The sequence below is a fragment of the Anomaloglossus baeobatrachus genome, unplaced genomic scaffold (assembly GCF_048569485.1).
Source record: "Anomaloglossus baeobatrachus isolate aAnoBae1 unplaced genomic scaffold, aAnoBae1.hap1 Scaffold_201, whole genome shotgun sequence".
Taxonomy (NCBI): domain Eukaryota; kingdom Metazoa; phylum Chordata; class Amphibia; order Anura; family Aromobatidae; genus Anomaloglossus; species Anomaloglossus baeobatrachus.
The window spans coordinates 155,338-182,756 of record NW_027441971.1 but is presented as its reverse complement, the minus strand read 5'-3'; the positions used below and the strand labels follow the sequence as shown (position 1 = coordinate 182,756).

The following is a 27,419-nucleotide window of genomic DNA, read 5'->3' as shown; positions in this document are numbered from 1 at the left end:
GACAAACCCACGCCTACAGAAGACATTTTGTCACCCAAGCCAACCCTTGAAAAGGCTGCTTTGCACAGCAAAAACACGAAGAATGGTGCGTTTTGCAGCCGCCGCCCACTGCAATGAATCTGAATAACTCCTCCTTTTGGGCACAAGCACCTCCCCTGCCCCTTGCAGTCTTTCCAATTCATGATACAAAAAGACGGACAGGACAGGTCGCCTGACTTTCCGTCACTGCCACCCTTTGCCATCCTTACCTGTAGAAAGCCCTTTCATCATCCCCAAACCCTAATCTTTTCCCTTCACTTCCCAGCCCCCAAACCCTGCCCTCTGAACCCTTCTCACCCCCCGCATCCCTTGTCCTGTCATCCCCCTACCATCCGGGAAAAAAACGGCTTGACCCCTCCTTCCACTAGCCCACCTCCCACCCAAAGAGCAATTTCTGCTGCGCAGCTAGCTTTCTAGGCAGCAGCGCTATTGTGATGTCATCGGGGGGGCATTGTGACAAGCCGCCAGTGTTCCGTCTCTTCATGTTGTGCACTGTTCAAACGGAAAATACATCAACAGGCAGGCTACAGAAAAGCTTACTAACAAAGGTTAGAGAGGGGCTTTCTCAGAGGGCTTTTTACAGTTTGTCTATTCCCAATTAGCCGGTTTAGTATACTTAATGAAAGTACTAATTCTTTCATAGGCCGCCCATTCTTAGTATTTGACGTTCCTTATATTGTGGTATTAGGCTGCGCAGCAGGTTGCAACACACCTGTGGTCACTGCAGCAGCAGCAGCAGCAGCAGCAATAGAATCCACTTTGTCCAAAAGGGATCTATTCCATTCAATTGCACATGATCTAGATTAGCCTGAGAACAAGATACTGCATGGGACATAGCAGAGTTGGTGAAGTTGAGTGGTGATGAGTTTGCCATTTGGATGAATAAAGCAAGTAAAAAGTGTGAAAGATAAAAAGCAAAAGGAGTTTGAAGTGTGAAAAGTGAATGGGCCAAATTGAGGTGCATATGAAGTTGTATGCTTTCTTTCAATTCATTAATCGGGCTAATATGAATCAGGTGAATCGAGTTCTGCTTTTGGAAACTGGGTTAAGAAGGGGTGCACCGCTCCTGGAGGTACTGCAATACCAGGTCAATGCGTGGAGTGGACAGAGCAAGCTCTTTTTCCATCTCCCTGTTCTAAAAATCCATTTAATATATGGTCCCCAGATAGGGGACGTATCAGATATTAAACTGATAAGAACAGATTTTTGATTTAATGAAGCTTTCCAAAGCACCGCAAAAAATGCATGACCGAAGTCACACCAAAAACAGTGCAAAGGCTAGGATTCGTGTGGACCCCTCCGTGAGGAGAGGGTCCCCAAAAATCAACCCCGTCCCTCCGAGCCAGAAGGCCACAGCAAGGGTCAGGGATCTTCGGTGCTCCCCCAAGCCGAAGCCGTGTTGAGCCTTGTCGTTGCTCCCAGCGTCCACCCAGGCATCTTACCCAAGTGGAGTAGAGAGCTACTAGTTGTTGGTTTCGCAGCCGAAACTGCCCGGACCGTCAACCGGTGTTGGTTTCTCAGCCCAAGGCTAACCGGACCTCCAACCGGGTGTTGGTTTCTCAGCCGAAGCTGACCCGGACCTCCAACCGGGTGTTGGTTTCTCAGCCGAAGCTAACCCAGACCTCCAACCGGGTGTTGGTTTCTCAGCCGAAGCTGACCCGGACCTCCAACCGGGTGTTGGTTTCTCAGCCCAAAGCTGAACGGACCTCCGACCATGATTATAAAAATTTCCCTTCCTAGCCAGAAGGCCGGGATAGAGCAATATGCTCAGAAAGTATGAAAGGGCAAGGTACGGTGTGCTACAGAGCCCAAGGCTCGCCGGGGTCTTAAGCCAGCAAGCTCAGACTCACTCCAGGGTCGTCAGTCCTGGGGCACATTGCACCATAGCCCCCACACTTACTCAGTCTAATAGCCTCGATCCTGGTAGGGCCATGTTTTCCTCTAGATGAATATACTATACATCAAGAGTACTAGCAAGCGCAACCTTCCAGTGTGCATTGCATCTGCCGAGCCTCACAGATTTTGATTTAACAGCATCTTTATTATCCTGCACTACTCACAAATAGGTAACAAACCGTGTACAGTGCCGCAGCCCCGTACACACAGAAATATACAATCCTTCTTACATAGCCATAGAGTACGACGCACTAAACTATACATCACGCTCCTATGCTTATCCATAACACTCAAGCTGAAAGAAAAAGTTAGACAATAAATAACGACGAACCGGCGATTGGGGGATGGGGGTAGGGGAAAAGGGGGATAGGGTGGGGAAATCACAGGCCCGAAGCTTTATTGAAAGACGCACATAACGGGAAAAGGAGGGAGGGGGCATGGAAGAGGTCTAAACCTCCTCCTCGGCGCTGTCGTCCGGACTGTCCATGATGGAATAGTCTCTGAGCAGGCTGTGGATCAGCCTGCGGCAATCCTGGATAGACATCCTCTCCCTCTTCAAGATGAGCCGGTTCCTGGCGACCCAAATAGCGTCCTTAAAGCAGTTCATAAGGCGCCAAGCCTCCTGGATGGCTCCAACGGTGTGAGTCCCAGGGAAGAGTCCATAAAGTACGGAATGGTACGATAGGCTCCCTCTGGGGACGGAGTTCCTCAGGTCATCCTCCAGGGCAACCAACAGGCGCTGTGCGAAACGGCAGTCCCAAAAGGCGTGCAGCGATGTTTCCTCCACGAAGGGGCACCTTGGGCAGTACCGGGTTTTGCACAGGTTCCGGGCATGCATGAATGACCGGACGGGCAGTCCGCCCTGTATCGCCATCCATGACAAGTCCTTGTGCCCGTTGGTCAATCCAGCCGATGACACGTTTGTCCAAACAGTCTCCAGTGTGTCGTGATGAAGTCCTGGAATGTTCTCCATTTCGTCCTTGGCTCTGATGAGTTTGTGGATAGTCTTTGGCTTCCACAAATCAGGCTTGAGTCCCTCCAGTTGTTGTTCCCTCACAAACCGAACCACGTCTCCGTAGAACCATGGCGCCGTCCAGTTGTAGGGGAAGGAGCTGTCCCACTTGTCCCAGCCTAACCGTCTCCAAAGGGGGAGCAGGAAGAAGCGAGACATGGACCCACCCGCGGAACCTCTCTTGACTCGCAGAGTTCGGCGAACGCAGTCACATACGAAGGAGGATCGCAGGAGGGTGGGGATATCGGGTACGCCCTTCCCACCCTTGCGAGGATCCTTGTACATGATGCTCCGCTTTACTCTGTCCATCTTGGATCCCCAGACAAAACGAAACACCGTCCTGGTAATGGCCCTGCACACGGTGGCAAGGGGGGGCCAGGCCTGGGCCGTGTACTGCAGCACGGGCAGTACCTCGTTACGCAGGACCAGTGCTTTGCCCTCACAGGTGAGGCGTCTGAGGCTCCACAGACCGATCCGTTGGGTGATCTTGGTCAAGCGTTCCTCCCAGGACTTGAGGGCTGCTCCTTCCTTCCCGAACCAGACTCCAAGAACCTTGATGAAATCCGGCTGGATGCTGAAAGGGAAGGGGGCGGAAGAGGCCGGCTGCCAGTCCCCGAAGAGCATGGCTTCCGACTTCCCGCAGTTGACTTTGGCTCCCGAAGCCCGTCCGAAGGTCTCACAGGTCTGGACGAGGGTGTCGACTGAGCGCCGGTCCGCGCAGAAGACGGTCACGTCGTCCATGTAGAGCGAGCACTTGACCTCGAAGCGTTCTGGTCCTGGTGCGGTGATCCCTCTGATCTCTCCATTCCGCCGGATAGCCTCTGCAAAGAGTTCTATAACACAAACAAAAAGAAGAGGTGACAGAGGACAGCCTTGTCTGACCCCTGAGAGGACCGGGAAGGGGTCAGTCTTCCAGCCGTTTACCAACACCGAGCTGTGAATATCAAAATACATTAGTTGGACATACAAACAAAACATGTTACCCAAACCTAACCTGTGCAGAGCTTTGCCCAGGAACTCATGGGAAACACGGTCGAAGGCCTTTTCCTGATCCAACGAGATCAGGGCTGCGTGCACCCGGCGGGCTTTGATGTACTCGACCGTGTCCCGCATGAGAGCCAGGCTGTCTGCGATGCGACGTCCGGGGATGCCGCAGGTCTGATCCGGGTGGATGATCCGTCCGATAACCGTCTTCAGTCTCGTTGCCATCGTCTTGGCCAGGATCTTGTAGTCGACATTCAGAAGGGTGATGGGACGCCAATTCTTCAGGTCGCACCTCTCTCCTTTACGCTTGTACAGGATCGTGACCATTCCTTCCCTCAGAGATGGAGGCATTCTGCCCTCCACCACCATCTCCTCATACAGCCCTAACAGGTCCGGACAGATTAGGTCTCCCAGCGCTACATAGAGCTCTGCTGGGAGGCCGTCACTGCCCGGTGTCCTGCCAGAACTAAAGGATTTGGCGGCCGAGAGCAGCTCGTCCACCGTCAGAGGAACGTCCATGGCCGCCGCGTCTGCAGGGTCAAGATGGTTAGTGATACCTGACAGGAACTTATCGGCGGCCTCGGGGTCAGTAGTCTTGCGGGCGTAGAGTTCGCTGTAGAAGTCGCTGACGACCTTCATCACATTCTCTTTCCCGCGTCGCATGCTTCCACTCTCGTCTCGTAGTTCATTCATGGGCGTGTGACCGGCGTGGAGTTTCCTGAAAAAGAACGAGTTACATTTCTCACCCTTCTCCAGGTTCTCCACTTTGGAACGGAAGACAATTCGCTCGGACTCCTCCTCGAAGTGCCTTTTCAGGCTCCTCTTAGTCTCCTCCAGCTCCTCTCTCACGTCCCAGCCGCATCGAAGAAGGTCCTGCAGGGAACGCAGCTCACGCTGGAGTCTCCTGAAGTCCCTCCTCTTCAGACACGCCTGTTGTTGACTCTTTGCCTGAAAGAAGAAACGGAACTCGAGTTTAACGTATTCCCACCAGTCAGAAACAGACTGGAAGCCCGCCTTGTAGGCCCGCCACGTGGAGTAGGCAGCTCTAAGCTCCTCCAGAATCTCACCCTTTTCCAGCAGAGAGCAGTTCAGCTTCCAGGAGCCCGGGCCAATGGGGAAGCCATGGCCCAGCACACCTTGAAAGTGAATGGCTCTGTGGTCAGAGAAGAAGCAGGGGACCATCGAGTGCCCACTCCGCCCAACCGCCCGAGAGGTAAACACAAAGTCAATCCTGGAACGCAGCGAGCCATCGGATCGGCACCATGAATAGTTCACAGATCCGTGTCCGATGGAGCCAACAACGTCCACAAGAGAGGCTTCGGTCACCATCTCAATGAGCAGTTTGGATGTGACGTCCAACTTGGCAGCCGTTCCAGAACTGCGTCCATCCTCCTCAATCGGGCAGTTGAAATCCCCGGCCATCACTACCGTCCTGGCGGTAGCGAGCTGAGGGCGCAGGGCTTGGAGGAGCTCCAGTCGATCGCTCTTCACAGGAGAAGCATACACATTGATGAACCTGACAGGTTCTCCCGCCCAGGTGCCATCCACGAGCAGTAACCTGCCGCAGACGATTTCCTGAACAGAGTCCAATGTGAAGGCGCTTCCCCTGATCAGCACGGCGACCCCCGCGGACCTACAGTCGCCCCCGCCAGACCAGTAGGATGGGCCATGGGTCCACTCCCTGGCCAGATGGTTGAAGGACCTAGAGGAGGGAAGGGAGCATTCCTGCAGGAAAAAAACATCACTAGACTGAGTGTTAAGGAACGCAAAAATTGTCTGACGTCGGAACTTGTCTCTGATGCTCCTAACATTAATGGAAAAGATGTTAATGTTAGCAGTCATTGGAGGAAAGAGAAAGTTAGAGCAGGCGGTGTGCCTTAGTTACCACTCCGGTCGGGCGGTTCTTCCTCTTTGGCACCTGCTGGTAAGGGTATCTCCAGCAGACCCTCTTCTTCTAGCTGATCGAGCAGGGATGGTGCCTCAGTGGCTTCCGACTCCTCCATTTCTTCTTCGGCCACAAGGGACTCCACCATCTGCTCCAACACGTCCGGTTCTGGGAGGAGGCCATCCTCCTCTTCCTGGGGTGGATTGAGGTCCACAATGAACAGCTTGGAAGGTTCTGCGACAGGACTATCTTCCACCTTCCTTTTCCTTTGGCCTGTACCTGAGGAGACAAGAGCTGGAAAATCCTCCTCGGTGAAAAGTGCAAGAGTGCTGAGGCCCTCTGCTCTCATGGTCTGGGGAGGGAGAGTGGGCTTTGGGGGGGGGGTGAGGAGACCAACTGAGGAGTAGGGAAATGAGGTGGAGGTAGTGGAATCCTCAGTAGGGTTGGCCGGGGGGGGAGGGGTTTGGACAGGGGTGACAGGGGGGGGGACCAGGGAGGGGGCAACAGTTTTCTTACCCTTCTTTTTCCTGGACTCCGTGGCTGCTGGGGCATCGGCTGGAGCCACGGTCGCCGGGTTCTTGGCCGCCTTGTCCTTGGCCTCTGTGGCCTTGGTCGTAGCTGCCTTGGTCGACGAAGCTGTGACTACCCGATACTGGGTCGCCGCGGCAACCCTTGCCCAGGATTTCTCCCGCTGTGGGCAGTCCTTGTAAAGGTGGTCCACCTGTCCACATAGGTTGCAAGTCTTCTTCTTTGGGCAGTCCTTGGAGCTGTGTCCCGTCACCCGGCAAACCCTGCAGGCGTCCTCCTTGCAGGTCTTCATCGAATGCCCTTTCCCGCCACATTTCCTGCAGTTGTGTGGCATGTCCGGGTAGTAGATGAGACCAAAGGAGTTTCCCAGAGAGAATGTCGGGGGCAGGTGCTGGAGACCATCCTCGGATGCTGGTTCCCTGTAGAGTCGAACGGTTACTGACCACTTACCCGTCCAGAATCCGTTGCCGTTAAGGATGTGGGATGGCTCCCTCACCACTGTGCAGAGACGTCCCAGGAACGTGGAGATGTCTCTTCCTGGGGTGTGCGGGTTCCGCATGGAGACCGTGATCCTCTTTTCATCCCTCTGTATAGGACAGGATCCTAAAAAAGAATGAAAAGGGGAGTCCGGCATCGCTGCGTTCATCGCCTCCCAGTATCTCCTGCAGGCATTCACCGTGGCAAAGGTTACCAGAAAAATGCCAGTCATGAAGGTCTGGACACTCAGGGTTTCCGCCCTGGAGAAGCCCTGATCCAGAATCATCTTCTTGCAGAACACGTCGCTGGACATGTCCGGCAACCTACCATCCACCGCCTTTAGCTTCAGGGCGACCGTCTGCCGCATCCAAGGCTCCAGGGTTGGAGCCTTTTCAGGCAGCGTCCGGGCTCCCTCCGGCTGGCTGGCGTCGGAGGTAGGGGCCTCTTGGGCCGAAGAAGCCTCTGGATGAGCCTTCCTGGAGGTCCCTGGGTCCTGAGCCTTCTTGGCTGCCTTCTCTGGCTTGCTTGCCATGGCTGGTTCCTGCTTGAGTTCCCGGAGCTGGATCTTGGATTCTTCTCCGGGTGTCTTCTCCCGCTGTGTTCCTCCTCGAAGTTCCTCTGGTCTCCCCAAGTCTTCTCCGAGGCTTCGTCTTCTTGCTTCTTTCTGCCAAGCTCTTCTTCCGTCCGATCTCCCTCTTCCGGTCTCGGCTGGGCTTCGGAGCTCGTCTCCCTGATCGTATCTCGTCAAGTGTAGCTAGCTCAGTTTGTTCTGATAAGAACAGATACTACACTTGATCTTAGCCAAAAGGCCGAGAAGCGATAACCAGAATTGGTTTGGGCCTCGAGTGGCACCCTGGCCTATGCCGGACACATGTTAGGGAGAGAGAGTGAGCGGGAGACAAACCCACGCCTACAGAAGACATTTTGTCACCCAAGCCAACCCTTGAAAAGGCTGCTTTGCACAGCAAAAACACGAAGAATGGTGCGTTTTGCAGCCGCCGCCCACTGCAATGAATCTGAATAACTCCTCCTTTTGGGCACAAGCACCTCCCCTGCCCCTTGCAGTCTTTCCAATTCATGATACAAAAAGACGGACAGGACAGGTCGCCTGACTTTCCGTCACTGCCACCCTTTGCCATCCTTACCTGTAGAAAGCCCTTTCATCATCCCCAAACCCTAATCTTTTCCCTTCACTTCCCAGCCCCCAAACCCTGCCCTCTGAACCCTTCTCACCCCCCGCATCCCTTGTCCTGTCATCCCCCTACCATCCGGGAAAAAAACGGCTTGACCCCTGCTTCCACTAGCCCACCTCCCACCCAAAGAGCAATTTCTGCTGCGCAGCTAGCTTTCTAGGCAGCAGCGCTATTGTGATGTCATCGGGGGGGCATTGTGACAAGCCGCCAGTGTTCCGTCTCTTCATGTTGTGCACTGTTCAAACGGAAAATACATCAACAGGCAGGCTACAGAAAAGCTTACTAACAAAGGTTAGAGAGGGGCTTTCTCAGAGGGCTTTTTACAGTTTGTCTATTCCCAATTAGCCGGTTTAGTATACTTAATGAAAGTACTAATTCTTTCATAGGTCGCCCATTCTTAGTATTTGACGTTCCTTATATTGTGGTATTAGGCTGCGCAGCAGGTTGCAACACACCTGTGGTCACTGCAGCAGCAGCAGCAGCAGCAATAGAATCCACTTTGTCCAAAAGGGATCTATTCCATTCAATTGCACATGATCTAGATTAGCCTGAGAACAAGATACTGCATGGGACATAGCAGAGTTGGTGAAGTTGAGTGGTGATGAGTTTGCCATTTGGATGAATAAAGCAAGTAAAAAGTGTGAAAGATAAAAAGCAAAAGGAGTTTGAAGTGTGAAAAGTGAATGGGCCAAATTGAGGTGCATATGAAGTTGTATGCTTTCTTTCAATTCATTAATCGGGCTAATATGAATCAGGTGAATCGAGTTCTGCTTTTGGAAACTGGGTTAAGAAGGGGTGCACCGCTCCTGGAGGTACTGCAATACCAGGTCAATGCGTGGAGTGGACAGAGCAAGCTCTTTTTCCATCTCCCTGTTCTAAAAATCCATTTAATATATGGTCCCCAGATAGGGGACGTATCAGATATTAAACTGATAAGAACAGATGAGATTACATCCGCAAATTTCAGAAAACGGTCATCGGCCACCACACAAAAGCGCAGTGCCGCAGGTGATCGCCTCCCGAGCCCAGGAACCACCAGCCATAAGGGGACGTAAGCACCAAAAGGCGCAACAATCCCCGAGGCCGGCGGTTGTGCAAGCCCAGGCCCCTCCCAGCCAAGACCAAGGCAAACCCAATGAAGGGACTACACTTGATCTTAGCCAAAAGGCCGAGAAGCGATAACCAGAATTGGTTTGGGCCTCGAGTGGCACCCTGGCCTATGCCGGACACATGTTAGGGAGAGAGAGTGAGCGGGAGACAAACCCACGCCTACAGAAGACATTTTGTCACCCAAGCCAACCCTTGAAAAGGCTGCTTTGCACAGCAAAAACACGAAGAATGGTGCGTTTTGCAGCCGCCGCCCACTGCAATGAATCTGAATAACTCCTCCTTTTGGGCACAAGCACCTCCCCTGCCCCTTGCAGTCTTTCCAATTCATGATACAAAAAGACGGACAGGACAGGTCGCCTGACTTTCCGTCACTGCCACCCTTTGCCATCCTTACCTGTAGAAAGCCCTTTCATCATCCCCAAACCCTAATCTTTTCCCTTCACTTCCCAGCCCCCAAACCCTGCCCTCTGAACCCTTCTCACCCCCCGCATCCCTTGTCCTGTCATCCCCCTACCATCCGGGAAAAAAACGGCTTGACCCCTCCTTCCACTAGCCCACATCCCACCCAAAGAGCAATTTCTGCTGCGCAGCTAGCTTTCTAGGCAGCAGCGCTATTGTGATGTCATCGGGGGGGCATTGTGACAAGCCGCCAGTGTTCCGTCTCTTCATGTTGTGCACTGTTCAAACGGAAAATACATCAACAGGCAGGCTACAGAAAAGCTTACTAACAAAGGTTAGAGAGGGGCTTTCTCAGAGGGCTTTTTACAGTTTGTCTATTCCCAATTAGCCGGTTTAGTATACTTAATGAAAGTACTAATTCTTTCATAGGCCGCCCATTCTTAGTATTTGACGTTCCTTATATTGTGGTATTAGGCTGCGCAGCAGGTTGCAACACACCTGTGGTCACTGCAGCAGCAGCAGCAGCAGCAATAGAATCCACTTTGTCCAAAAGGGATCTATTCCATTCAATTGCACATGATCTAGATTAGCCTGAGAACAAGATACTGCATGGGACATAGCAGAGTTGGTGAAGTTGAGTGGTGATGAGTTTGCCATTTGGATGAATAAAGCAAGTAAAAAGTGTGAAAGATAAAAAGCAAAAGGAGTTTGAAGTGTGAAAAGTGAATGGGCCAAATTGAGGTGCATATGAAGTTGTATGCTTTCTTTCAATTCATTAATCGGGCTAATATGAATCAGGTGAATCGAGTTCTGCTTTTGGAAACTGGGTTAAGAAGGGGTGCACCGCTCCTGGAGATACTGCAATACCAGGTCAATGCGTGGAATGGACAGAGCAAGCTCTTTTTCCATCTACCTGTTCTAAAAATCCATTTAATATATGGTCCCCAGATAGGGGACGTATCAGATATTAAACTGATAAGAACAGATTCTACACTTGATCTTAGCCAAAAGGCCGAGAAGCGATAACCAGAATTGGTTTGGGCCTCGAGTGGCACCCTGGTCTATGCCGGACACATGTTAGGGAGAGAGAGTGAGCGGGAGACAAACCCACGCCTACAGAAGACATTTTGTCACCCAAGCCAACCCTTGAAAAGGCTGCTTTGCACAGCAAAAACACGAAGAATGGTGCGTTTTGCAGCCGCCGCCCACTGCAATGAATCTGAATAACTCCTCCTTTTGGGCACAAGCACCTCCCCTGCCCCTTGCAGTCTTTCCAATTCATGATACAAAAAGACGGACAGGACAGGTCGCCTGACTTTCCGTCACTGCCACCCTTTGCCATCCTTACCTGTAGAAAGCCCTTTCATCATCCCCAAACCCTAATCTTTTCCCTTCACTTCCCAGCCCCCAAACCCTGCCCTCTGAACCCTTCTCACCCCCCGCATCCCTTGTCCTGTCATCCCCCTACCATCCGGGAAAAAAACGGCTTGACCCCTCCTTCCACTAGCCCACCTCCCACCCAAAGAGCAATTTCTGCTGCGCAGCTAGCTTTCTAGGCAGCAGCGCTATTGTGATGTCATCGGGGGGGCATTGTGACAAGCCGCCAGTGTTCCGTCTCTTCATGTTGTGCACTGTTCAAACGGAAAATACATCAACAGGCAGGCTACAGAAAAGCTTACTAACAAAGGTTAGAGAGGGGCTTTCTCAGAGGGCTTTTTACAGTTTGTCTATTCCCAATTAGCCGGTTTAGTATACTTAATGAAAGTACTAATTCTTTCATAGGCCGCCCATTCTTAGTATTTGACGTTCCTTATATTGTGGTATTAGGCTGCGCAGCAGGTTGCAACACACCTGTGGTCACTGCAGCAGCAGCAGCAGCAATAGAATCCACTTTGTCCAAAAGGGATCTATTCCATTCAATTGCACATGATCTAGATTAGCCTGAGAACAAGATACTGCATGGGACATAGCAGAGTTGGTGAAGTTGAGTGGTGATGAGTTTGCCATTTGGATGAATAAAGCAAGTAAAAAGTGTGAAAGATAAAAAGCAAAAGGAGTTTGAAGTGTGAAAAGTGAATGGGCCAAATTGAGGTGCATATGAAGTTGTATGCTTTCTTTCAATTCATTAATCGGGCTAATATGAATCAGGTGAATCGAGTTCTGCTTTTGGAAACTGGGTTAAGAAGGGGTGCACCGCTCCTGGAGGTACTGCAATACCAGGTCAATGCGTGGAGTGGACAGAGCAAGCTCTTTTTCCATCTCCCTGTTCTAAAAATCCATTTAATATATGGTCCCCAGATAGGGGACGTATCAGATATTAAACTGATAAGAACAGATGAGATTTCATCCGCAATTTTCAGAATCAAGGTAGCCCCGACGGCCAGCAGGCCACCACACAAAAGCGCAGTGCCTGGGTGATCGCCTCCCGAGCCCAGGAACCACCAGCCACAAGGGGACGTAAGCACCAAAAGGCGCAACAATCCCCGAGGCCGGCGGTTGTGCAAGCCCGGGCCCCTCCCAGCCAAGACCAAGGCAAACCCAACGAAGGGACTACACTTGATCTTAGCCAAAAGGCCGAGAAGCGATAACCAGAATTGGTTTGGGCCTCGAGTGGCACCCTGGCCTATGCCGGACACATGTTAGGGAGAGAGAGTGAGCGGGAGACAAACCCACGCCTACAGAAGACATTTTGTCACCCAAGCCAACCCTTGAAAAGGCTGCTTTGCACAGCAAAAACACGAAGAATGGTGCGTTTTGCAGCCGCCGCCCACTGCAATGAATCTGAATAACTCCTCCTTTTGGGCACAAGCACCTCCCCTGCCCCTTGCAGTCTTTCCAATTCATGATACAAAAAGACGGACAGGACAGGTCGCCTGACTTTCCGTCACTGCCACCCTTTGCCATCCTTACCTGTAGAAAGCCCTTTCATCATCCCCAAACCCTAATCTTTTCCCTTCACTTCCCAGCCCCCAAACCCTGCCCTCTGAACCCTTCTCACCCCCCGCATCCCTTGTCCTGTCATCCCCCTACCATCCGGGAAAAAAACGGCTTGACCCCTCCTTCCACTAGCCCACCTCCCACCCAAAGAGCAATTTCTGCTGCGCAGCTAGCTTTCTAGGCAGCAGCGCTATTGTGATGTCATCGGGGGGGCATTGTGACAAGCCGCCAGTGTTCCGTCTCTTCATGTTGTGCACTGTTCAAACGGAAAATACATCAACAGGCAGGCTACAGAAAAGCTTACTAACAAAGGTTAGAGAGGGGCTTTCTCAGAGGGCTTTTTACAGTTTGTCTATTCCCAATTAGCCGGTTTAGTATACTTAATGAAAGTACTAATTCTTTCATAGGCCGCCCATTCTTAGTATTTGACGTTCCTTATATTGTGGTATTAGGCTGCGCAGCAGGTTGCAACACACCTGTGGTCACTGCAGCAGCAGCAGCAGCAGCAATAGAATCCACTTTGTCCAAAAGGGATCTATTCCATTCAATTGCACATGATCTAGATTAGCCTGAGAACAAGATACTGCATGGGACATAGCAGAGTTGGTGAAGTTGAGTGGTGATGAGTTTGCCATTTGGATGAATAAAGCAAGTAAAAAGTGTGAAAGATAAAAAGCAAAAGGAGTTTGAAGTGTGAAAAGTGAATGGGCCAAATTGAGGTGCATATGAAGTTGTATGCTTTCTTTCAATTCATTAATCGGGCTAATATGAATCAGGTGAATCGAGTTCTGCTTTTGGAAACTGGGTTAAGAAGGGGTGCACCGCTCCTGGAGGTACTGCAATACCAGGTCAATGCGTGGAGTGGACAGAGCAAGCTCTTTTTCCATCTCCCTGTTCTAAAAATCCATTTAATATATGGTCCCCAGATAGGGGACGTATCAGATAATAAACTGATAAGAACAGATTCTACACTTGATCTTAGCCAAAAGGCCGAGAAGCGATAACCAGAATTGGTTTGGGCCTCGAGTGGCACCCTGGCCTATGCCGGACACATGTTAGGGAGAGAGAGTGAGCGGGAGACAAACCCACGCCTACAGAAGACATTTTGTCACCCAAGCCAACCCTTGAAAAGGCTGCTTTGCACAGCAAAAACACGAAGAATGGTGCGTTTTGCAGCCGCCGCCCACTGCAATGAATCTGAATAACTCCTCCTTTTGGGCACAAGCACCTCCCCTGCCCCTTGCAGTCTTTCCAATTCATGATACAAAAAGACGGACAGGACAGGTCGCCTGACTTTCCGTCACTGCCACCCTTTGCCATCCTTACCTGTAGAAAGCCCTTTCATCATCCCCAAACCCTAATCTTTTCCCTTCACTTCCCAGCCCCCAAACCCTGCCCTCTGAACCCTTCTCACCCCCCGCATCCCTTGTCCTGTCATCCCCCTACCATCCGGGAAAAAAACGGCTTGACCCCTCCTTCCACTAGCCCACCTCCCACCCAAAGAGCAATTTCTGCTGCGCAGCTAGCTTTCTAGGCAGCAGCGCTATTGTGATGTCATCGGGGGGGCATTGTGACAAGCCGCCAGTGTTCCGTCTCTTCATGTTGTGCACTGTTCAAACGGAAAATACATCAACAGGCAGGCTACAGAAAAGCTTACTAACAAAGGTTAGAGAGGGGCTTTCTCAGAGGGCTTTTTACAGTTTGTCTATTCCCAATTAGCCGGTTTAGTATACTTAATGAAAGTACTAATTCTTTCATAGGCCGCCCATTCTTAGTATTTGACGTTCCTTATATTGTGGTATTAGGCTGCGCAGCAGGTTGCAACACACCTGTGGTCACTGCAGCAGCAGCAGCAGCAGCAATAGAATCCACTTTGTCCAAAAGGGATCTATTCCATTCAATTGCACATGATCTAGATTAGCCTGAGAACAAGATACTGCATGGGACATAGCAGAGTTGGTGAAGTTGAGTGGTGATGAGTTTGCCATTTGGATGAATAAAGCAAGTAAAAAGTGTGAAAGATAAAAAGCAAAAGGAGTTTGAAGTGTGAAAAGTGAATGGGCCAAATTGAGGTGCATATGAAGTTGTATGCTTTCTTTCAATTCATTAATCGGGCTAATATGAATCAGGTGAATCGAGTTCTGCTTTTGGAAACTGGGTTAAGAAGGGGTGCACCGCTCCTGGAGGTACTGCAATACCAGGTCAATGCGTGGAGTGGACAGAGCAAGCTCTTTTTCCATCTCCCTGTTCTAAAAATCCATTTAATATATGGTCCCCAGATAGGGGACGTATCAGATATTAAACTGATAAGAACAGATTTTTGATTTAATGAAGCTTTCCAAAGCACCGCAAAAAATGCATGACCGAAGTCACACCAAAAACAGTGCAAAGGCTAGGATTCGTGTGGACCCCTCCGTGAGGAGAGGGTCCCCAAAAATCAACCCCGTCCCTCCGAGCCAGAAGGCCACAGCAAGGGTCAGGGATCTTCGGTGCTCCCCCAAGCCGAAGCCTGGTTGAGCCTTGTCGTTGCTCCCAGCGTCCACCCAGGCATCTTACCCAAGTGGAGTAGAGAGCTACTAGTTGTTGGTTTCGCAGCCGAAACTGCCCGGACCGTCAACCGGTGTTGGTTTCTCAGCCCAAGGCTAACCGGACCTCCAACCGGGTGTTGGTTTCTCAGCCGAAGCTGACCCGGACCTCCAACCGGGTGTTGGTTTCTCAGCCGAAGCTGACCCGGACCTCCAACCGGGTGTTGGTTTCTCAGCCCAAAGCTGAACGGACCTCCGACCATGATTATAAAAACTTCCCTTCCTAGCCAGAAGGCCGGGATAGAGCAATATGCTCAGAAAGTATGAAAGGGCAAGGTACGGTGTGCTACAGAGCCCAAGGCTCGCCGGGGTCCCAAGCCAGCAAGCTCAGACTCACTCCAGGGTCGTCAGTCCTGGGGAACATTGCACCATAGCCCCCACACTTACTCAGTCTAATAGCCTCGATCCTGGTAGGGCCATGTTTTCCTCTAGATGAATATACTATACATCCAGAGTACTAGCAAGCGCAACCTTCCAGTGTGCATTGCATCTGCCGAGCCTCACAGATTTTTGATTTAATGAAGCTTTCCAAAGCACCACAAAAAATGCATGACCGAAGTCACACCAAAAACAGTGCAAAGGCTAGGATTCGTGTGGACCCCACCGTGAGGAGAGGGTCCCCAAAAATCAACCCCGTCCCTCCGAGCCAGAAGGCCACAGCAAGGGTCAGGGATCTTCGGTGCTCCCCCAAGCCGAAGCCTGGTTGAGCCTTGTCGTTGCTCCCAGCGTCCACCCAGGCATCTTACCCAAGTGGAGTAGAGAGCTACTAGTTGTTGGTTTCGCAGCCGAAACTGCCCGGACCGTCAACCGGTGTTGGTTTCTCAGCCCAAGGCTAACCGGACCTCCAACCGGGTGTTGGTTTCTCAGCCGAAGCTGACCCAGACCTCCAACCGGGTGTTGGTTTCTCAGCCGAAGCTGACCCGGACCTCCAACCGGGTGTTAGTTTCTCAGCCCAAAGCTGACCAGACCTCCGACCGGGATTATAAAAATTTCCCTTCCTAGCCAGAAGGCCTGGATAGGGTAATATGCTCAAAAAGTATGAAAAGGCAAGGTACGGTGTGCTACAGAGCCCAAGGCTTGCCGGGGTCCCAAGCCAGCAAGCTCAGACTCACTCCAGGGTCGTCAGTCCTGGGGCACGTTGTACCATAGCCCCCCACCCTTACTCAGTCTAATAGCCTCGATCCTGGTAGGGCCATGTTTTCCTCTAGATGAATATACTATCCACCCAGAGTACTAGCAAGCGCAACCTTCCAGTGTGCATTGTATCATTGTACTAAGGTGGCCTGGAGCTTAAACCACCTCTTCGAACAACACTACACTTGATCTTAGCCAAAAGGCCGAGAAGCGATAACCAGAATTGGTTTGGGCCTCGAGTGGCACCCTGGCCTATGCCGGACACATGTTAGGGAGAGAGAGTGAGCGGGAGACAAACCCACGCCTACAGAAGACATTTTGTCACCCAAGCCAACCCTTGAAAAGGCTGCTTTGCACAGCAAAAACACGAAGAATGGTGCGTTTTGCAGCCGCCGCCCACTGCAATGAATCTGAATAACTCCTCCTTTTGGGCACAAGCACCTCCCCTGCCCCTTGCAGTCTTTCCAATTCATGATACAAAAAGACGGACAGGACAGGTCGCCTGACTTTCCGTCACTGCCACCCTTTGCCATCCTTACCTGTAGAAAGCCCTTTCATCATCCCCAAACCCTAATCTTTTCCCTTCACTTCCCAGCCCCCAAACCCTGCCCTCTGAACCCTTCTCACCCCCCGCATCCCTTGTCCTGTCATCCCCCTACCATCCGGGAAAAAAACGGCTTGACCCCTCCTTCCACTAGCCCACCTCCCACCCAAAGAGCAATTTCTGCTGCGCAGCTAGCTTTCTAGGCAGCAGCGCTATTGTGATGTCATCGGGGGGGCATTGTGACAAGCCGCCAGTGTTCCGTCTCTTCATGTTGTGCACTGTTCAAACGGAAAATACATCAACAGGCAGGCTACAGAAAAGCTTACTAACAAAGGTTAGAGAGGGGCTTTCTCAGAGGGCTTTTTACAGTTTGTCTATTCCCAATTAGCCGGTTTAGTATACTTAATGAAAGTACTAATTCTTTCATAGGCCGCCCATTCTTAGTATTTGACGTTCCTTATATTGTGGTATTAGGCTGCGCAGCAGGTTGCAACACACCTGTGGTCACTGCAGCAGCAGCAGCAGCAGCAATAGAATCCACTTTGTCCAAAAGGGATCTATTCCATTCAATTGCACATGATCTAGATTAGCCTGAGAACAAGATACTGCATGGGACATAGCAGAGTTGGTGAAGTTGAGTGGTGATGAGTTTGCCATTTGGATGAATAAAGCAAGTAAAAAGTGTGAAAGATAAAAAGCAAAAGGCGTTTGAAGTGTGAAAAGTGAATGGGCCAAATTGAGGTGCATATGAAGTTGTATGCTTTCTTTCAATTCATTAATCGGGCTAATATGAATCAGGTGAATCGAGTTCTGCTTTTGGAAACTGGGTTAAGAAGGGGTACACCGCTCCTGGAGGTACTGCAATACCAGGTCAATGCGTGGAGTGGACAGAGCAAGCTCTTTTTCCATCTCCCTGTTCTAAAAATCCATTTAATATATGGTCCCCAGATAGGGGACGTATCAGATATTAAACTGATAAGAACAGATGAGATTTCATCCGCAATTTTCAGAATCAAGGTAGCCCCGAAGGCCAGCAGGCCACCACACAAAAGCGCAGTGCCTGGGTGATCGCCTCCCGAGCCCAGGAACCACCAGCCACAAAGGGACGTAAGCACCAAAAGGCGCAACAATCCCCGAGGCCGGCGGTCGTGCAAGCCCGGGCCCCTCCCAGCCAAGACCAAGGCAAACCCAATGAAGGGACTACACTTGATCTTAGCCAAAAGGCCGAGAAGGGATAACCAGAATTGGTTTGGGCCTCGAGTGGCACCCTGGCCTATGCCGGACACATGTTAGGGAGAGAGAGTGAGCGGGAGACAAACCCACGCCTACAGAAGACATTTTGTCACCCAAGCCAACCCTTGAAAAGGCTGCTTTGCACAGCAAAAACACGAAGAATGGTGCGTTTTGCAGCCGCCGCCCACTGCAATGAATCTGAATAACTCCTCCTTTTGGGCACAAGCACCTCCCCTGCCCCTTGCAGTCTTTCCAATTCATGATACAAAAAGACGGACAGGACAGGTCGCCTGACTTTCCGTCACTGCCACCCTTTGCCATCCTTACCTGTAGAAAGCCCTTTCATCATCCCCAAACCCTAATCTTTTCCCTTCACTTCCCAGCCCCCAAACCCTGCCCTTTGAACCCTTCTCACCCCCCGCATCCCTTGTCCTGTCATCCCCCTACCATCCGGGAAAAAAACGGCTTGACCCCTCCTTCCACTAGCCCACCTCCCACCCAAAGAGCAATTTCTGCTGCGCAGCTAGCTTTCTAGGCAGCAGCGCTATTGTGATGTCATCGGGGGGGCATTGTGACAAGCCGCCAGTGTTCCGTCTCTTCATGTTGTGCACTGTTCAAACGGAAAATACATCAACAGGCAGGCTACAGAAAAGCTTACTAACAAAGGTTAGAGAGGGGCTTTCTCAGAGGGCTTTTTACAGTTTGTCTATTCCCAATTAGCCGGTTTAGTATACTTAATGAAAGTACTAATTCTTTCATAGGCCGCCCATTCTTAGTATTTGACGTTCCTTATATTGTGGTATTAGGCTGCGCAGCAGGTTGCAACACACCTGTGGTCACTGCAGCAGCAGCAGCAGCAGCAATAGAATCCACTTTGTCCAAAAGGGATCTATTCCATTCAATTGCACATGATCTAGATTAGCCTGAGAACAAGATACTGCATGGGACATAGCAGAGTTGGTGAAGTTGAGTGGTGATGAGTTTGCCATTTGGATGAATAAAGCAAGTAAAAAGTGTGAAAGATAAAAAGCAAAAGGAGTTTGAAGTGTGAAAAGTGAATGGGCCAAATTGAGGTGCATATGAAGTTGTATGCTTTCTTTCAATTCATTAATCGGGCTAATATGAATCAGGTGAATCGAGTTCTGCTTTTGGAAACTGGGTTAAGAAGGGGTGCACCGCTCCTGGAGGTACTGCAATACCAGGTCAATGCGTGGAGTGGACAGAGCAAGCTCTTTTTCCATCTCCCTGTTCTAAAAATCCATTTAATATATGGTCCCCAGATAGGGGACGTATCAGATATTAAACTGATAAGAACAGATGAGATTTCATCCGCAAATTTCAGAAAACGGTCATCGGCCACCACACAAAAGCGCAGTGCCGCAGGTGATCGCCTCCCGAGCCCAGGAACCACCAGCCATAAGGGGACGTAAGCACCAAAAGGCGCAACAATCCCCGAGGCCGGTGGTTGTGCAAGCCCGGGCCCCTCCCAGCCAAGACCAAGGCAAACCCAATGAAGGGACTACACTTGATCTTAGCCAAAAGGCCGAGAAGCGATAACCAGAATTGGTTTGGGCCTCGAGTGGCACCCTGGCCTATGCCGGACACATGTTAGGGAGAGAGAGTGAGCGGGAGACAAACCCACGCCTACAGAAGACATTTTGTCACCCAAGCCAACCCTTGAAAAGACTGCTTTGCACAGCAAAAACACGAAGAATGGTGCGTTTTGCAGCCGCCGCCCACTGCAATGAATCTGAATAACTCCTCCTTTTGGGCACAAGCACCTCCCCTGCCCCTTGCAGTCTTTCCAATTCATGATACAAAAAGACGGACAGGACAGGTCGCCTGACTTTCCGTCACTGCCACCCTTTGCCATCCTTACCTGTAGAAAGCCCTTTCATCATCCCCAAACCCTAATCTTTTCCCTTCACTTCCCAGCCCCCAAACCCTGCCCTCTGAACCCTTCTCACCCCCCGCATCCCTTGTCCTGTCATCCCCCTACCATCCGGGAAAAAAACGGCTTGACCCCTCCTTCCACTAGCCCACCTCCCACCCAAAGAGCAATTTCTGCTGCGCAGCTAGCTTTCTAGGCAGCAGCGCTATTGTGATGTCATCGGGGGGGCATTGTGACAAGCCGCCAGTGTTCCATCTCTTCATGTTGTGCACTGTTCAAACGGAAAATACATCAACAGGCAGGCTACAGAAAAGCTTACTAACAAAGGTTAGAGAGGGGCTTTCTCAGAGGGCTTTTTACAGTTTGTCTATTCCCAATTAGCCGGTTTAGTATACTTAATGAAAGTACTAATTCTTTCATAGGCCGCCCATTCTTAGTATTTGACGTTCCTTATATTGTGGTATTAGGCTGCGCAGCAGGTTGCAACACACCTGTGGTCACTGCAGCAGCAGCAGCAGCAGCAATAGAATCCACTTTGTCCAAAAGGGATCTATTCCATTCAATTGCACATGATCTAGATTAGCCTGAGAACAAGATACTGCATGGGACATAGCAGAGTTGGTGAAGTTGAGTGGTGATGAGTTTGCCATTTGGATGAATAAAGCAAGTAAAAAGTGTGAAAGATAAAAAGCAAAAGGAGTTTGAAGTGTGAAAAGTGAATGGGCCAAATTGAGGTGCATATGAAGTTGTATGCTTTCTTTCAATTCATTAATCGGGCTAATATGAATCAGGTGAATCGAGTTCTGCTTTTGGAAACTGGGTTAAGAAGGGGTGCACCGCTCCTGGAGGTACTGCAATACCAGGTCAATGCGTGGAGTGGACAGAGCAAGCTCTTTTTCCATCTCCCTGTTCTAAAAATCCATTTAATATATGGTCCCCAGATAGGGGACGTATCAGATATTAAACTGATAAGAACAGATGAGATTTCATCCGCAATTTTCAGAATCAAGGTAGCCCCGAAGGCCAGCAGGCCACCACACAAAAGCGCAGCACCTGGGCGATCGCCTCCCGAGCCCAGGAACCACCAGCCACAAAGGGACGTAAGCACCAAAAGGCGCAACAATCCCCGAGGCCGGCGGTTGTGCAAGCCCGGGCCCCTCCCAGCCAAGACCAAGGCAAACCCAATGAAGGGACTACACTTGATCTTAGCCAAAAGGCCGAGAAGCGATAACCAGAATTGGTTTGGGCCTCGAGTGGCACCCTGGCCTATGCCGGACACATGTTAGGGAGAGAGAGTGAGAGGGAGACAAACCCACGCCTACAGAAGACATTTTGTCACCCAAGCCAACCCTTGAAAAGGCTGCTTTGCACAGCAAAAACACGAAGAATGGTGCGTTTTGCAGCCGCCGCCCACTGCAATGAATCTGAATAACTCCTCCTTTTGGGCACAAGCACCTCCCCTGCCCCTTGCAGTCTTTCCAATTCATGATACAAAAAGACGGACAGGACAGGTCGCCTGACTTTCCGTCACTGCCACCCTTTGCCATCCTTACCTGTAGAAAGCCCTTTCATCATCCCCAAACCCTAATCTTTTCCCTTCACTTTCCAGCCCCCAAACCCTGCCCTCTGAACCCTTCTCACCCCCCGCATCCCTTGTCCTGTCATCCCCCTACCATCCGGGAAAAAAACGGCTTGACCCCTCCTTCCACTAGCCCACCTCCCACCCAAAGAGCAATTTCTGCTGCGCAGCTAGCTTTCTAGGCAGCAGCGCTATTGTGATGTCATCGGGGGGCATTGTGACAAGCCGCCAGTGTTCCGTCTCTTCATGTTGTGCACTGTTCAAACGGAAAATACATCAACAGGCAGGCTACAGAAAAGCTTACTAACAAAGGTTAGAGAGGGGCTTTCTCAGAGGGCTTTTTACAGTTTGTCTATTCCCAATTAGCCGGTTTAGTATACTTAATGAAAGTACTAATTCTTTCATAGGCCGCCCATTCTTAGTATTTGACGTTCCTTATATTGTGGTATCAGGCTTTGCAGCAGGTTGCAACACACCTGTGGTCAGTGCAGCAGCAGCAGCAGCAGCAATAGAATCCACTTTGTCCAAAAGGGATCTATGCCATTCAATTGCACATGATCTAGATTAGCCTGAGAACAAGATACTGCATGGGACATAGCAGAGTTGGTGAAGTTGAGTGGTGATGAGTTTGCCATTTGGATGAATAAAGCAAGTAAAAAGTGTGAAAGATAAAAAGCAAAAGGAGTTTGAAGTGTGAAAAGTGAATGGGCCAAATTGAGGTGCATATGAAGTTGCTTGCTTTCTTTCAATTCGTTAATCGGGCTAATATGAATCAGGTGAATTGAGTTCTGCTTTTGGAAACTGGGTTAAGAAGGGGTGCACCGCTCCTGGAGGTACTGCAATACCAGGTCAATGCGTGGAGTGGACAGAGCAAGCTCTTTTTCCATCTCCCTGTTCTAAAAATCCATTTAATATATGGTCCCCAGATAGGGGACGTATCAGATATTAAACTGATAAGAACAGATGAGATTTCATCCGCAATTTTCAGAATCAAGATAGCCCCGAAGGCCAGCAGGCCACCACACAAAAGCGCAGTGCCTGGGTGATCGCCTCCCGAGCCCAGGAACCACCAGCCAAAAGGGGGACGTAAGCACCAAAAGGCGCAACAATCCCCAAGGCCGGCGGTTGTGCAAGCCCGGGCCCCTCCCAGCCAAGACCAAGGCAAACCCAATGAAGGGACTACACTTGATCTTAGCCAAAAGGCCGAGAAGCGATAACCAGAATTTGTTTGGGCCTCGAGTGGCACCCTGGCCTATGCCGGACACATGTTAGGGAGAGAGAGTGAGAGGGAGACAAACCCACGCCTACAGAAGACATTTTGTCACCCAAGCCAACCCTTGAAAAGGCTGCTTTGCACAGCAAAAACACGAAGAATGGTGCGTTTTGCAGCCGCCGCCCACTGCAATGAATCTGATTAACTCCTCCTTTTGGGCACAAGCACCTCCCCTGCCCCTTGCAGTCTTTCCAATTCATGATACAAAAAGACGGACAGGACAGGTCGCCTGACTTTCCGTCACTGCCACCCTTTGACATCCTTACCTGTAGAAAGCCCTTTCATCATCCCCAAACCCTAATCTTTTCCCTTCACTTCCCAGCCCCCAAACCCTGCCCTCTGAACCCTTCTCACCCCCCGCATTCCTTGTCCTGTCATCCCCCTACCACCCGGGAAAAAAACGGCTTGACCCCTCCTTCCACTAGCCCACCTCCCACCCAAAGAGAAACTTCTGCTGCGCAGCTAGCTTTCTAGGCAGCAGCGCTATTGTGAGGTCAGCGGGGGGCATTGTGACAAGCCGCCAGTGTTCCGTCTCTTCATGCTGTGCACTGTTCAAACGGAAAATACATCAACAGGCAGACTACAGAAAAGCGTACTAACAAAGGTTAGAGGGGGGCTTTCTCAGAGGGCTTTTTACAGTTTGTCTATTCCCAATTAGCCGGTTTAGTATACTTAATGAAAGTACTAATTCTTTCATAGGTCGCCCATTCTTAGTATTTGACGTTCCTTATATTGCGGTATCAGGCTACGCAGCAGGTTGCAACACACCTGTGGTCACTGCAGCAGCTGACTCCACTTTGTCCAAAAGGGATCTATTCCATTCAATTGCACATGATCTAGATTAGACTGAGAACAAGATACTGCACGGGACATAGCAGAGTTGGTGAAGTTGAGTGGTGATGAGTTTGCTATTTGGATGAATAAAGCAAGTAAAAAGTGAAAAGTGAATGGGCCAAATTGAGGTGCATATGAAGTTGCTTGCTTTCTTTCAATTCGTTAATCGGGCTAATATGAATCAGGTGAATTGAGTTCTGCTTTTGGAAACTGGGTTAAGAAGGGGTGCACCGCTCCTGGAGGTACTGCAATACCAGGTCAATGCGTGGAGTGGACAGAGCAAGCTCTTTTTCCATCTCCCTGTTCTAAAAATCCATTTAATATATGGTCCCCAGATAGGGGACGTATCAGATATTAAACTGATAAGAACAGATGAGATTTCATCCGCAATTTTCAGAATCAAGATAGCCCCGAAGGCCAGCAGGCCACCACACAAAAGCGCAGTGCCTGGGTGATCGCCTCCCGAGCCCAGGAACCACCAGCCAAAAGGGGGACGTAAGCACCAAAAGGCGCAACAATCCCCAAGGCCGGCGGTTGTGCAAGCCCGGGCCCCTCCCAGCCAAGACCAAGGCAAACCCAATGAAGGGACTACACTTGATCTTAGCCAAAAGGCCGAGAAGCGATAACCAGAATTTGTTTGGGCCTCGAGTGGCACCCTGGCCTATGCCGGACACATGTTAGGGAGAGAGAGTGAGAGGGAGACAAACCCACGCCTACAGAAGACATTTTGTCACCCAAGCCAACCCTTGAAAAGGCTGCTTTGCACAGCAAAAACACGAAGAATGGTGCGTTTTGCAGCCGCCGCCCACTGCAATGAATCTGATTAACTCCTCCTTTTGGGCACAAGCACCTCCCCTGCCCCTTGCAGTCTTTCCAATTCATGATACAAAAAGACGGACAGGACAGGTCGCCTGACTTTCCGTCACTGCCACCCTTTGACATCCTTACCTGTAGAAAGCCCTTTCATCATCCCCAAACCCTAATCTTTTCCCTTCACTTCCCAGCCCCCAAACCCTGCCCTCTGAACCCTTCTCACCCCCCGCATTCCTTGTCCTGTCATCCCCCTACCACCCGGGAAAAAAACGGCTTGACCCCTCCTTCCACTAGCCCACCTCCCACCCAAAGAGAAACTTCTGCTGCGCAGCTAGCTTTCTAGGCAGCAGCGCTATTGTGAGGTCAGCGGGGGGCATTGTGACAAGCCGCCAGTGTTCCGTCTCTTCATGCTGTGCACTGTTCAAACGGAAAATACATCAACAGGCAGACTACAGAAAAGCGTACTAACAAAGGTTAGAGGGGGGCTTTCTCAGAGGGCTTTTTACAGTTTGTCTATTCCCAATTAGCCGGTTTAGTATACTTAATGAAAGTACTAATTCTTTCATAGGTCGCCCATTCTTAGTATTTGACGTTCCTTATATTGCGGTATCAGGCTACGCAGCAGGTTGCAACACACCTGTGGTCACTGCAGCAGCTGACTCCACTTTGTCCAAAAGGGATCTATTCCATTCAATTGCACATGATCTAGATTAGACTGAGAACAAGATACTGCACGGGACATAGCAGAGTTGGTGAAGTTGAGTGGTGATGAGTTTGCTATTTGGATGAATAAAGCAAGTAAAAAGTGAAAAGTGAATGGGCCAAATTGAGGTGCATATGAAGTTGCTTGCTTTCTTTCAATTCGTTAATCGGGCTAATATGAATCAGGTGAATTGAGTTCTGCTTTTGGAAACTGGGTTAAGAAGGGGTGCACCGCTCCTGGAGGTACTGCAATACCAGGTCAATGCGTGGAGTGGACAGAGCAAGCTCTTTTTCCATCTCCCTGTTCTAAAAATCCATTTAATATATGGTCCCCAGATAGGGGACGTATCAGATATTAAACTGATAAGAACAGATGAGATTTCATCCGCAATTTTCAGAATCAAGGTAGCCCCGAAGGCCAGCAGGCCACCACACAAAAGCGCAGTGCCTGGGTGATCGCCTCCCGAGCCCAGGAACCACCAGCCACAAGGGGACGTAAGCACCAAAAGGCGCAACAATCCCCGAGGCCGGCGGTTGTGCAAGCCCGGGCCCCTCCCAGCCAAGACCAAGGCAAACCCAATGAAGGGACTACACTTGATCTTAGCCAAAAGGCCGAGAAGCGATAACCAGAATTGGTTTGGGCCTCGAGTGGCACCCTGGCCTATGCCGGACACATGTTAGGGAGAGAGAGTGAGAGGGAGACAAACCCACGCCTACAGAAGACATTTTGTCACCCAAGCCAACCCTTGAAAAGGCTGCTTTGCACAGCAAAAACACGAAGAATGGTGCGTTTTGCAGCCGCCGCCCACTGCAATGAATCTGAATAACTCCTCCTTTTGGGCACAAGCACCTCCCCTGCCCCTTGCAGTCTTTCCAATTCATGATACAAAAAGACGGACAGGACAGGTCGCCTGACTTTCCGTCACTGCCACCCTTTGACATCCTTACCTGTAGAAAGCCCTTTCATCATCCCCAAACCCTAATCTTTTCCCTTCACTTCCCAGCCCCCAAACCCTGCCCTCTGAACCCTTCTCACCCCCCGCATTCCTTGTCCTGTCATCCCCCTACCACCCGGGAAAAAAACGGCTTGACCCCTCCTTCCACTAGCCCACCTCCCACCCAAAGAGAAACTTCTGCTGCGCAGCTAGCTTTCTAGGCAGCAGCGCTATTGTGAGGTCAGCGGGGGGCATTGTGACAAGCCGCCAGTGTTCCGTCTCTTCATGCTGTGCACTGTTCAAACGGAAAATACATCAACAGGCAGACTACAGAAAAGCGTACTAACAAAGGTTAGAGGGGGGCTTTCTCAGAGGGCTTTTTACAGTTTGTCTATTCCCAATTAGCCGGTTTAGTATACTTAATGAAAGTACTAATTCTTTCATAGGTCGCCCATTCTTAGTATTTGACGTTCCTTATATTGCGGTATCAGGCTACGCAGCAGGTTGCAACACACCTGTGGTCACTGCAGCAGCTGACTCCACTTTGTCCAAAAGGGATCTATTCCATTCAATTGCACATGATCTAGATTAGACTGAGAACAAGATACTGCACGGGACATAGCAGAGTTGGTGAAGTTGAGTGGTGATGAGTTTGCTATTTGGATGAATAAAGCAAGTAAAAAGTGAAAAGTGAATGGGCCAAATTGAGGTGCATATGAAGTTGCTTGCTTTCTTTCAATTCGTTAATCGGGCTAATATGAATCAGGTGAATTGAGTTCTGCTTTTGGAAACTGGGTTAAGAAGGGGTGCACCGCTCCTGGAGGTACTGCAATACCAGGTCAATGCGTGGAGTGGACAGAGCAAGCTCTTTTTCCATCTCCCTGTTCTAAAAATCCATTTAATATATGGTCCCCAGATAGGGGACGTATCAGATATTAAACTGATAAGAACAGATGAGATTTCATCCGCAATTTTCAGAATCAAGGTAGCCCCGAAGGCCAGCAGGCCACCACACAAAAGCGCAGTGCCTGGGTGATCGCCTCCCGAGCCCAGGAACCACCAGCCAAAAGAGGATGTAAGCACCAAAAGGCGCAACAATCCCCGAGGCCGGCGGTTGTGCAAGCCCGGGCCCCTCCCAGCCAAGACCAAGGCAAACCCAATGAAGGGACTACACTTGATCTTAGCCAAAAGGCCGAGAAGCGATAACCAGAATTGGTTTGGGCCTCGAGTGGCACCCTGGCCTATGCCGGACACATGTTAGGGAGAGAGAGTGAGAGGGAGACAAACCCACGCCTACAGAAGACATTTTGTCACCCAAGCCAACCCTTGAAAAGGCTGCTTTGCACAGCAAAAACACGAAGAATGGTGCGTTTTGCAGCCGCCGCCCACTGCAATGAATCTGAATAACTCCTCCTTTTGGGCACAAGCACCTCCCC

At 50.5% G+C, this 27,419-nt stretch overlaps 13 non-coding genes and 2 pseudogenes across 13 annotated transcripts; all 15 read right to left on the bottom strand.

Annotated features, from left to right (window-relative positions):
- Positions 1-1,089: 1,089 nt before the first annotated feature.
- Positions 1,090-1,282, bottom strand: LOC142260866 (U2 spliceosomal RNA). Its single transcript, XR_012728720.1, has one exon. It is a non-coding gene; the product is annotated as a U2 spliceosomal RNA (small nuclear RNA).
- A 6,270-nt stretch (positions 1,283-7,552) lies between these two features.
- Positions 7,553-7,642, bottom strand: LOC142260983 (U2 spliceosomal RNA; annotated as a pseudogene).
- A 1,162-nt stretch (positions 7,643-8,804) lies between these two features.
- On the bottom strand, positions 8,805-8,989 carry LOC142260934 (U2 spliceosomal RNA). Its single transcript, XR_012728778.1, has one exon. It is a non-coding gene; the product is annotated as a U2 spliceosomal RNA (small nuclear RNA).
- Positions 8,990-9,054: 65 nt separating this feature from the next.
- On the bottom strand, positions 9,055-9,194 carry LOC142260996 (U2 spliceosomal RNA; annotated as a pseudogene).
- Positions 9,195-10,356: 1,162 nt separating this feature from the next.
- LOC142260839 (U2 spliceosomal RNA) lies at positions 10,357-10,547 on the bottom strand. The gene has a single exon (XR_012728709.1). It is a non-coding gene; the product is annotated as a U2 spliceosomal RNA (small nuclear RNA).
- Positions 10,548-11,706: 1,159 nt separating this feature from the next.
- On the bottom strand, positions 11,707-11,890 carry LOC142260922 (U2 spliceosomal RNA). Its single transcript, XR_012728769.1, has one exon. It is a non-coding gene; the product is annotated as a U2 spliceosomal RNA (small nuclear RNA).
- Positions 11,891-13,271: 1,381 nt separating this feature from the next.
- On the bottom strand, positions 13,272-13,462 carry LOC142260837 (U2 spliceosomal RNA). Its single transcript, XR_012728707.1, has one exon. It is a non-coding gene; the product is annotated as a U2 spliceosomal RNA (small nuclear RNA).
- Positions 13,463-14,624: 1,162 nt separating this feature from the next.
- LOC142260865 (U2 spliceosomal RNA) lies at positions 14,625-14,817 on the bottom strand. Its single transcript, XR_012728719.1, has one exon. It is a non-coding gene; the product is annotated as a U2 spliceosomal RNA (small nuclear RNA).
- Positions 14,818-17,556: 2,739 nt separating this feature from the next.
- LOC142260951 (U2 spliceosomal RNA) lies at positions 17,557-17,740 on the bottom strand. Its single transcript, XR_012728789.1, has one exon. It is a non-coding gene; the product is annotated as a U2 spliceosomal RNA (small nuclear RNA).
- Positions 17,741-19,121: 1,381 nt separating this feature from the next.
- Positions 19,122-19,306, bottom strand: LOC142260892 (U2 spliceosomal RNA). Its single transcript, XR_012728743.1, has one exon. It is a non-coding gene; the product is annotated as a U2 spliceosomal RNA (small nuclear RNA).
- Positions 19,307-20,673: 1,367 nt separating this feature from the next.
- On the bottom strand, positions 20,674-20,857 carry LOC142260916 (U2 spliceosomal RNA). The gene has a single exon (XR_012728764.1). It is a non-coding gene; the product is annotated as a U2 spliceosomal RNA (small nuclear RNA).
- A 1,380-nt stretch (positions 20,858-22,237) lies between these two features.
- LOC142260909 (U2 spliceosomal RNA) lies at positions 22,238-22,421 on the bottom strand. The gene has a single exon (XR_012728757.1). It is a non-coding gene; the product is annotated as a U2 spliceosomal RNA (small nuclear RNA).
- Positions 22,422-23,753: 1,332 nt separating this feature from the next.
- Positions 23,754-23,937, bottom strand: LOC142260907 (U2 spliceosomal RNA). Its single transcript, XR_012728756.1, has one exon. It is a non-coding gene; the product is annotated as a U2 spliceosomal RNA (small nuclear RNA).
- Positions 23,938-25,269: 1,332 nt separating this feature from the next.
- On the bottom strand, positions 25,270-25,453 carry LOC142260914 (U2 spliceosomal RNA). The gene has a single exon (XR_012728762.1). It is a non-coding gene; the product is annotated as a U2 spliceosomal RNA (small nuclear RNA).
- Positions 25,454-26,784: 1,331 nt separating this feature from the next.
- On the bottom strand, positions 26,785-26,968 carry LOC142260913 (U2 spliceosomal RNA). The gene has a single exon (XR_012728761.1). It is a non-coding gene; the product is annotated as a U2 spliceosomal RNA (small nuclear RNA).
- Between the last annotated feature and the right edge of the window lie 451 nt (positions 26,969-27,419).